The 10,673-nt window shown below is 42.5% G+C and overlaps 1 pseudogene; it reads right to left on the bottom strand.

Annotated features, from left to right (window-relative positions):
* Nucleotides 1-7,905: 7,905 nt before the first annotated feature.
* Nucleotides 7,906-8,624, bottom strand: LOC121046464 (annotated as a pseudogene).
* Between the last annotated feature and the right edge of the window lie 2,049 nt (nucleotides 8,625-10,673).

Raw genomic sequence — 10,673 nt, 5'->3', positions numbered from 1 at the left:
CCGCAACTTAGCGGTATCTCGTATGCGACATTGGTCACACATTCAGTATGCTGCACTGCATGCTTCTTAGAACAGGGTGGGTTCCTTCGCCGTGTCAGCATCGGACAGATTTGAGAGAGTTTACAGGGGGCCGAGAGAACAATGTTTACATCAAATCTACTGGCTATCTTTTTAATGTTGTGGGATACTTTATGCCAGTACAGAATCACGTGTACGTGTCTTTTATCTTTCTTTGTCTGGCTGTACCTTTGTAGGTATAGTTCTTTTTGTATTTTGAAGACGGCTCTGACAGCAGCTCGTTTGTTTTTTTAGGGGCGAAGCTCCTTAGGGTCTAGCCTTGTCCGTCCGTCCGGCCGGCGTCCGTGCTCGCATAAAAAGGAAAAGAAAAATGTTTGCGCAGTCGACAGGACTCGAACCTGTGCGGGGAGACCCCCATGTATTTCTAGTTCATCGCCTTAACCACTCGGCCACGACTGCGGGACGAGTAGGGGTCTCTGAGATGTGGTAGTAACCAAATAGCTGGGGATGTCATCGTTGCATGTAGCCGCTCAACGCCTATACAGGAGAGGGCGCTGCGGTCAAATGCGTATATAATCGCGTTAAACTTCGCATGCATTGGCTCGATGTTTATTGACGAGAGGGCACTGCGGTCAAATGCTCAAAGGCGTATATAACCGCGTTCCATAACACGCATTTTCTTTCTGACATGGATGAAAACGAACGAAAGGCTCGGCATGCTGCGGCTCAGCGTCTACGCAGACAAGCACCACCAGAGCTCCGCCCCAATCAACATCATTCACCACGTGGAGATGCGGTAAATTTTTTATGACGTAACGACTAAAATAAAGTTTTTCGTGTTTCCTCGCGTTTAGTCCCATCTTCAGGGAAAAAGAAACGTGAGATTCATATTCACGGATAAAAATACTCTGCCATCACTTCTCACTCGTTTGTTTTTTATTTCTCAAGAACCCCGTTACGTTTTTTTAAGACTTCCCCGACTCTTTGTGTATTCTTTTTCTACTACGTTAAATATACCTTTTTTTTTACTTTTATAACGCGCTTGTCCTACTCGAATGTAGGTGGAAGCTCTGGATTTTATCTCCGGAGCACATGCGCCCAGAAACTGGGAGAGAGGACGGGACGAGAGACGTCAGAACGCCGAGCTCTGATTGGAAAGATTAGTGGGTAGACCTAAAGCTAGCTCTGGCTTTGTCTCCACTGCATTCGTCGAACGCGTTAGAGCGCGGAACGCCGGCGTGTAGCGTTTGGCTTTCGGATTCGAACGCCTTCGAAAGTGCAGCGGCGACAGAGGCAGCTAGCTTTAAGTCTACCCACTAATCACTCCAACCATTGCACGACGTTCTCACGTCCCACCACGCACTTTTGTTCTCCTCTTCTTTCTCACTTTCACAGTGCATAGCGTCCCGCGGGTGACGCTTGCGTCCTACTTGCTGCAGCACTGTTGTGTCGTGGATCTCAAGAAAATATCATATAATTTTGGCAGAAATTCGGTTCACATTTTTATTTCATTCCATCCTCACTTACTTTCCTTTCATCCGCTTGTACGTCAAAAATATGGTGGAAAGTTTTCTTTTTCATTGCTTTATTCGTTTGACCATGAGAACAGCTCGGTCACCGTCGTCCCGAAATTCTGCTTGTTAATACAATTGATTATTGATTTTTTTTTCAGTTGTAGCGTGTGAGTGCGCTGAAAGTGAAAAGTCTGAAAGTCTTGCTTTGATGTGTATTGAAAAAAGTCATCTCTATTTTTACTGCAAAAACAAAACTCAGAATATCAATCAAAAGGCACTTCCTTGAAGTTTTCCGTAATACGGACTTAAATTTACATGTCCCTTACTTTGTAGAAGACTGGTAATAACGACAAGATCGTTTCCTTAATCGGCCAGGGCGGCTGTATGCTAATTTAAAACTTCAAATTATTTTTTTTTTATTTTTATATTGAACGATAAAGAAACGCTGACAGCCTAATACGATGCTCTTCAGCTCCAAGGCCAAATGCAAGCTACCGTTCAGTGCCGTTGTTGAACTTACCTTTCAGTGCCGTTGAACAACTTGCATAACATCTTTATACTAATAGGCCCACTTTAAGCGCAGAAATCAGCTGACACGTCGCGCCAACCAATATGTTATAGGTACATCTAGGTTGTCGGAGCGCCATGGGCATAATAGTGCTAAAAATATAAAAGACACCATTGGCTCGCAGTGTCATTACCTGAAGTCAATTTTTTCTAAAATCGTAATGCAATTCTTACAGATGTATTTTCGAAGCATCGATCAGGTTGTCTTAACAACTAAGTTTTTCCCATCAAATAAGATAGCAGGGAGCACTTTCTTGGCAACCATTACACGAGACGGTTGAGTTAATTCGTCTTTTCAAGCGAGGTGTGTATGCCCATGCTATTGCTTCATAGTTCCTTGTCAACGAACGCTTTCTAAATATTACAGTTGCTCTAAAAAGCCTCAGTTGAGTAAAGCACTTTATAATTGTATATTTATGAGAGTTACGAATTGAAAATATTTGCAATTGTTCGCGTTCAACAATGGTGTATTTGCACACACACTAGCTGGTGTCAAATTTTGGCACACGCTGCTTCTGGTTTCTTCCGATGTGCACCTTGGCGTTTGGTCAATTCAAAGAGTTATGATGTAAGCGAGGTGTGCGGCGATATGTCTGGGCCATTTTTTAAACATTAGTGCAGGTGCAGGACGCCTCATTTGGCGTAGGATAGACGGCTAAATGCTTTTGTCCGTATGTGATGTATGGTCATACAAACTTCTTGAAGAGTTAAATGCAAAGCTATCGCAGGAAAATGCGCGAATTCGTGGCTTTACAATATACTTCCCTTTCGTGACGTCTCGTGAAAAAAAAAAAAAAAAAACATCATGCAGTTCACCTTGCGCACAGATGTACATACGGAGCATATCCAGGTAGCACGTCAGAGAAACGCACAACTTGGCAGACGGTTGGAAGTCCTAGGTACCAAACTTGGGCCTAACTTGGGCCTAAGTTGGGCCTAATACGGATTTTCTCCAAGATATTAGTTAGTGCCACAGTATTCTTTTTGGTATGGGGGTAGGAAGTTTCTGGAGGCGTCATGTCATCTCCAGAAATTTCCTACCTCTATGCTCTTTGGCGTATTTATGGCTTTTCTCTCTAGTTCGCCACAATACTGCCGTAGTGTCAGACTTGAGCCAATGATACCACACGTGAAACGAAGAACCAGCAGTATATGCCTACATTTTTGCTCTTGTTTGGCAATTTGGGACGAACGTTTCCAAATCAAGACAGAACTACCAGAAATGAAGCCTAACTCTACAACCACTTGTTCCTTGATATAGACCCGAAGATGCCGGATAACAGACAAACTAGTATCAATGAAGGCTAACTTTGGCAATTAAAGGCAAAGATACCCCGACTGTGGCGAAAGAAGGTCAAGTTTGGCTCTAGCTTGACTTTTTCGCGCTTCTCAAGACCCAATTCAAGACAAGCAGCTATTTTTGGCCTGAATAAGTGCAACCAGGGTATACAGCTAAATATTACAATATAAAGTTGAAAATTGGAACCCAAACGCACAGAATATTTTCGTTCTTCTTTGTTTCGATACACAATGTTTGCCGTTATTTAGAGATTAATACAAAGGATGGCAAGTGTCCTCAAAGGACTTACAGATCAGCATGGAATATGGATTTCTAGACTGCACAATCTCGTTACACCCTAAAGAATTCCCGAAAGGTTTAGAGTTCGTCGGACTATGCAAATGATTCTTTCTTTGGGTCTACAGAAAATTATTAGCATTACGGTCTAGAGTTATCAGGAGCGAACTCTCTAAGAAGTCCGGAACACCTGCAAACACTTGGGAAAGTCAATCGATGAAATCCACGGAGCGAGCACCGCAAATGACGAAGCTGATAACATGTTCATACTTCGAAAAATAGTCCGCGCTGTTACACTGAGCAAGGTAAAAGGGCACTCTCAGTGTCACAGAGCAGGCTTTCTTAGGTGTGGACTAATTATCAGCCGCGTCGTTCGCCGATTCCCTCTCGTAGATTACAGTAGCTGGCTTTTCCATGTGTTTTGCAGAAAAGTAGACGTTCGAGATTTTCTTAAAGTTAATATTAATGCCACCCGCTTTGATTTCTAAAAATGCACCCGTTTCTTGCAGAAATTACTTTTGCGTCACGTCTCACTAGTACGACTGTCTTCATAAAAAAAAATTTCCTGCGTTTTATATGAAGAAAGAAAAAAAGCCTCTTCCCACTCCTAAAAAAAGAGCAGTTTTATGTTGTTTTTTTCCCTGAAGCGTGTTTTTCCTCTGAAGACAACAACCGATCGACAACACCTCAAAAATCCAAAGAGGATCTACGTTTCTCAATATTTTGGGGGGATATCCCTAACTATATTTTTCCTCAGCTTAGCTGCATTGAAAGCGGGTCTTCTTTTTGAGGAATAGTAAATGAAATGATATGATGCTGCTCATTTGAAATCCACTTTTATTCGTTTGCCCGCCGTGTCCTTCTTTTTTTTCCCCTTCGAAATGGTTATACTTCTGAACCCCTTCAAATGGCACTGTATGTAAGGTAAGCAAAATAAATCCTAAGCTCTGAAAGGAATAAATAAATAGATTAAAACTTATAATCAACGAAACACCACATACAATACCAGAGACACATATATCATAAAACTTCTTTGCCTGGCGCATGTGAGTTTTCAGTTCGCATTAAAAACTAAATATGGGCGTATATGTACTGCCCTCGAGTATTCAGCGTAGGGAACATGGAAGATAAGTATAAATGCATGCGGAACAGTTCGGAATGCAATTTCTTGCATTGTCATGCCAGAATCTAGACTGCTATTTCTTGAACTAATAGGCCCAAGGGAAGACTCGACGCTCAGAAAACAGTCTGCTGTCTCTTGCAGACGCACCCGTGAACTCGGATGACGAGAATTGCTCACTAAAAGGAAAGAAGGGAAAAACAAACAAATTTGACCAGAGTCAGTGTTTGGAAAACGCATGCGAAAGTGGTATCCGTTGTAATTTTTATGCTCCGTTCACACTTAAGTTGAGACTGCAGCGAACGCCACAAGCAGGAGAGCTCGAGTTCTCTGCTTTTAAGCGTTCTTCTGCAGATCGAGCTCTCGCGCTAGAAATTCACGTCTCAAAGCTTGGAGCGCGGGTTTGCTCGCGACTGTAACTTTGGCTGCTGGGTGAGCAGAGTTTAACAAGGGTCGAAGAAAGTTCTGACAGAAGCATCTTTTTTTGTTCATAAGCTTGTTATTGTTTGTGCGTGTGCGTGTGAGGTGGAACGAGTGGAATTGGGGGAGGGGGAGGGGGAGGCATTGTAAGCGCGGCCAGGGAGAAAAGGGATTTGAAAAAGCAAGCTCAAAATGCCCGTTTTCCAGAATTGGCAGCACCGCCTTTCGAGAATTTCACTGTCCGCTCACGTCGTCCGCTTCCGCCTTCTCCTGTGTGTTGCTTGGTTTGCGGCTTTGCATTCTTATATGCGACGTGTCTGTACTCGTTGATTCCTTTCTTTTTCGAGGGTTTATTCGTTAGACCCACCTCACTTCCTTTTTCCGCGAGGTGCCGCGCGTCCACGTCGTGTGCCTTACTGTACCTTGCATCTGTGGCTCTAGATAAGCGGGCAGTTTCTGATACAGCCGATAGATGAGCGGATTAGTAAATCGTGCGTTTCGTCGAAGGGTTAGATGTATTTAATTATTTATATGCCTATACATTATAAGTACGGCGCATAGTATAAAAGGGCATTAAAAGGATGTGGTTTCCTATACTTACACGGGGTTCGGAGAACAATATAATAAAACAAGTTCAAAGAAACTGCATACTAAGAGCAACCATGGCACTAGCACCAATTATCCCTCTATATTGCTCAGAAAGCGGTTTGAGGAGCTTCTGCCTATGATGACCCAGTGTTTCATATAAGTGGTTTGATTGAGAGCTGTTCACTTGTGGAAATAAACCGGGAACAATCGGCGATGGCTTGTTTGTGCTAACTGTGTCGCGCTGTGTATGTCTTCTTTACTCCAATTTGCGTAGTCCAAATAATCATGAATACATTTTTTTCAAGTCGCGTCTTTTTAGCTTTGGTTTTGTGTGTTCAGAAAGGAAACACTCTAAACTATTACACAATATTCAGTTTCACGATAAACATTTCTTAGGAGTAGTTTTTTTAATAAACCAAATGCCTTATAATAATCATAATAATAATTATTACAGTATTACAGCACTGTGTCTAGTAGCGCATTTTACCTCCTGCGGCGAACATGTTGAACCCTGTCACCCGCATGCAACGGAAATAGAATTACTTTGCCGAAAAACTAGACATATTTAACGACAGCCTTTCAGTCGCGCGTCATTAAGGCTATTGTAACGCATTTGATGGCGCTCTTGATTTTATTTTTTGCCACGGTTGTTCGTGGAGCGAATTAGTGAATGTACTTCTGTAAACTGATGGAATGTGTTTTTATGTGCATTAATGTGTGTCTTCGCTAATTTTGTCTTAATGTCTTCGTGTTGCGTTTTATGCCTCTTTGAGGCCTTGATTTCCCTCTCCTGTTTATTCTGTCTCAATGTTTTCCTCGTGTTTGAACAGAAATTCTACTGGCTGTTATTATTATTATTATTATTATTAACAACAATAATAATAAAAAATTTTTATATTTTCTATTTTCACGTCTCCACAAACAGCTTCTGTGCGGTACGTGGACACGACAATTTTCATTTCGTTTCCTTTATTATACGTCTCAGTGTCCGAAGGCATTACAGAGAGGAGTGGAGCACCGTATTTTAAAATAAAGCAAATAACAACAAAAAGGCAAAAAATACCAAACTTTCTACGAAACTTCATTTAGCAGTTTAGTAATGGCAATCTTGGAATTATCTGAGGCTGTGACTTTAGTAGTGGATGCGGGAAGGCGGTTTAAGTCAATTTAGGTTTGAGGCAAGAAAGAGGCCTTAAAGGCGAATACGCTGAATTGGAGGATCCAAAGTGGTATTTGATGATCGGCGCTCGATGATATGTAAAATGGTTCAGAAAAAAATAGCGCTTGGCAGAGAGTAGGGTTAGAGTGATACATCTTATGGAATAAACATAGACGGGATATTTTTCGACGAAGAGATAGAATAGGCAAGGATAGTAATGCTTTCATTGTAGTGTGCGGGGATGTTTAGAAAGTATAAAACGGTAGGAACGATTTTCGATGTATTCTACGGCAGATGAAAGGGTCATACCAGGGTTTTAGACTGCGGCGGTATATTCAAGTTAAAAATGAATTAAGGTTTTATAAATAAGAATTTTTAATAAAACAGACACAATATAAATCATCCTTTTGATGTAACTCAAAACTTGATTAGCGTTTTCCGTGAAGTTGTCGACATGAATATTGCAGAAGAGATCATTTGAAATGTGAACACCAAGGCACTTATAGAACGAAAGACATTCATGAATTTACATTTAGAGATATTAAGTTCCATAAGCCAGAAATAAGAGTTGTGCAGCAGACTAGCTGATGAACGTTCATACTTGAAGATCTCGTTGTGTTTGTCCGTTCCCTTTCCCCTGTCTCGGGGTTTTTCAAATATTTCCATACGCCAGTCGTTGGACGATTGGGTAACATTATCAATCTCGGTCTGAAGAGCGGAGCTGTCAGAGACGTTAAGGATGTCTTCGTAAATAACACAGTCGTCAGCAAAAAGGCTTATAGAAGAGGAGACACTGGTAAAAAAATCATCATTATATACTGTAAACGACTGATTTTTTGCGGTTTCAATATTTCAAGATTTAGGTCAAAGCTGGAGTTTTGAAATATTTCGCGGGTTCTAACTTTCGCGACGCGGTGAGATCTCAATATAGATTCCAATGTGTTTACATCTTACTCGATGGTTCAGCCGTAGCAGACGATTTCTCCCGTCGCTGTGGGCGTCTCCCGCTGCCTGGCTTTTGGCGCAGCGCGCTGAATGTCCCCTGGGCATGACGGGGCTGAAATGTATTGCTTTCTTTGCGTGCGAGCTCGATACTCTTCGCTATATCGCAGGCATTTGCGAACGTCAATGTGCTCTTTTTCAACAACTGAGCTTGGGTTTCTCGGTCGCTCAGCCCGGCGACAAAACGATCCCGAAGGGCGTCGTCCAGAAATGCACCGAAGTCGCATGACGCAGCCAATCGCTTCAGCTCTACTGCAAAAGCTGCCACCGATTCGCCCTCTTGCTGGAAACGACGGTTAAACATGAACCGCTCCGCTATAACTAGGGGCTTCGGCGAGTAATATCCCTGCAATGCTTGCACCAGTTTTGCGTAGGTCCTACATTCGGGCTTTACCGGCTCGAGCAAAGTTTTCAGGGTCTTGTAAGCGTTTTTTCCTATTGCCGTTATGAACGTTGAGACCTTGAGGTCGTCGCTCACCTTGGAGGCCTTCAGGAAGTGTTCAAACCTCTCCACGTAGGACTAGAAGTCCTCGTCGCCGTCCTCGACGAACTGGTCGAACCTTCCAACCGTTGTCATCCCGACGTCTCGTCGCGGCACGCTCCAGACACACTGCTAGTGGCCTTTTTCAACCCGGCACGGATCCCATCCTCGTCGCCATTTATGTTGTAGCCGCAGTGGACGAGGCAGGAGACAGAGCGACTAACGCAACATGTTTATTCAGCAAGCGCGGCCGTATCAAGAACACAGAGCTTCGCGTTCCCAGCGCTTTTGTAGATAAGCGATAGCCACGATAGTGACGTCACGGCGCGTCTGCATGACACCACAATAAAAACAGGAAAGTAATATACAAAATAATGCTGATGTAAAGAGTATATAATGTGCCACTCCGAAACTTGGTCCACTGAGAATGAAAGCCGTCCATTATAGGGCTGTTTTGAAACCCGACTAAGCACTTCGAATATAAAATGTATTCATTAGCACATACAAAAATCAAAAACATCTCGACATTTGCAGCTTAATTTAGAAACGGAGCCCTCCGAAGCATGTTGTCGCTGCGTTAAATTGTTTCCAGAATATGTGTGTGTTTGTTTTTTTAATTTTTTATAACCACATAACCTATGGTTCCAGGGGAGATTTAGAATGCTTAATCTCGTATCTTCATAAAGAAACATGTTTTTTTTTTATTAGCTGTCGTAAGAATCAGTGCCTTTCCGGATGTCGTACTGCAAAGAGGTGCGAATTCAAACCGATCCACCTCAGCCAGTATTCCAGCATAACAGGACTTACAAAAGCTAGCATATCCGAAGCCAACTTCAAAGTTGTATTACTGCCTCAAACTCAAGGTCGTTTCTATTTTCTTTATATATCAATCTATTCAAGTGTATTCGACACAAAAATCATTTAACGACAGCAAAGAAAGATATTGTGCATCCTGTTTGTTAGATAAAGTACACTGCTCAGATAACAATCGACAAAAAAAAAACATCGATCTATTAAAATAAAAACAATCAATTCGATCTATATACCCAATGAAGTGTATTATATACAAAAATCATGTACCGACGGAACAAATATGTCGTGCATTCTGTTTGTTTTATTAAGTTACAGTGCTCAGAAAACAACCGAACAAAAAAAAATCAATGAGTCTTCCGGCGGCATCGATTGTCAACTTGCGACAGCTGTCCCGGTGTCAGCACCGTCCATCGTCCTTGCCTCACTGTCCTCCTTGGACAAGGGATTACTGCACTGATCCGTAAAACGTTGTGCATGGTCGAATCTTACTCCTATGATTAAAATCGATTTCAGCCAACCCAAGAAGGAACGGAAAATGGAGGTTTGTGAGGGCTTTGTTCAGACGACGCGGAGGTCTCTCAACAAAACATACTTCCGCGACGCATGAACAAATAAACCCTCGCGTATTCTTGAGATTTTCCCCGGAGGTATCCAGAAAGCTCGAGCATTCCCATTTGGAAACATTCTAAACAAATTCACATTATTACGGAACAGATCACACAAGAGATAAACAGCAGAAATGTATGGACTCATGGACTGAGATTTTTCCGCGTTTTTGTTCACAAAATGTCGGAATAAAGCTTATAGTAATAAAAAAAAAAAAATTCGAATCAGGAATTTTTTTTTTTTGTTTTGCTTTTTGCCGTAGTTCTCTTCCTGGGTTACCGACAAATATTCTCGCTTTTATACTTTCAGCATTCACTTTTTTTCTATTACTTTACATACGTCTGCATCTCAATCACGCACACGTTCTCCGGCTTGCCCCTACGCTGATCTGAAAACAACCTTTTGATCACAAAACTTCCACGGTCGAACGAGCCGGAATGAGAACCGAGCAACGCGTGCACGAGATCGTTTGGGTACGACGCAGTGTTTACTGCCCATCTCCGACGCTCTGGAAACAAGCAAGCAAAAATGCACAAAGAAAACTGTACTCCCATATCGTTCACGATCTGCACCCAAACGCGTTATCGGGGAATCAAGCGCTCAATACCGCGATGCCTCCCGCCACGTCTTCGACATCGCACGTCCATCTTCGTGCAAAGCAGGAAAGGCTGAACTACCGCGGAAACTTCCGTCAAACCATAAACTGACCGTGGCGCGAAATGCGCATTCCTATTAGTTACGCTCTTTTTTACCGCTACTGTTTTTACCCGTGCTCGAGAGACTCGGTGTGAGCGTTTTGAATCCCGCGC

This window comes from Ixodes scapularis, unplaced genomic scaffold (genome assembly GCF_016920785.2).
Source record: "Ixodes scapularis isolate PalLabHiFi unplaced genomic scaffold, ASM1692078v2 PGA_scaffold2__306_contigs__length_199485367, whole genome shotgun sequence".
Lineage (NCBI taxonomy): Eukaryota > Metazoa > Arthropoda > Arachnida > Ixodida > Ixodidae > Ixodes > Ixodes scapularis.
The sequence above is the reverse complement of the archived record's forward strand: the minus strand, read 5'-3'. Positions and strand labels throughout refer to the sequence as shown.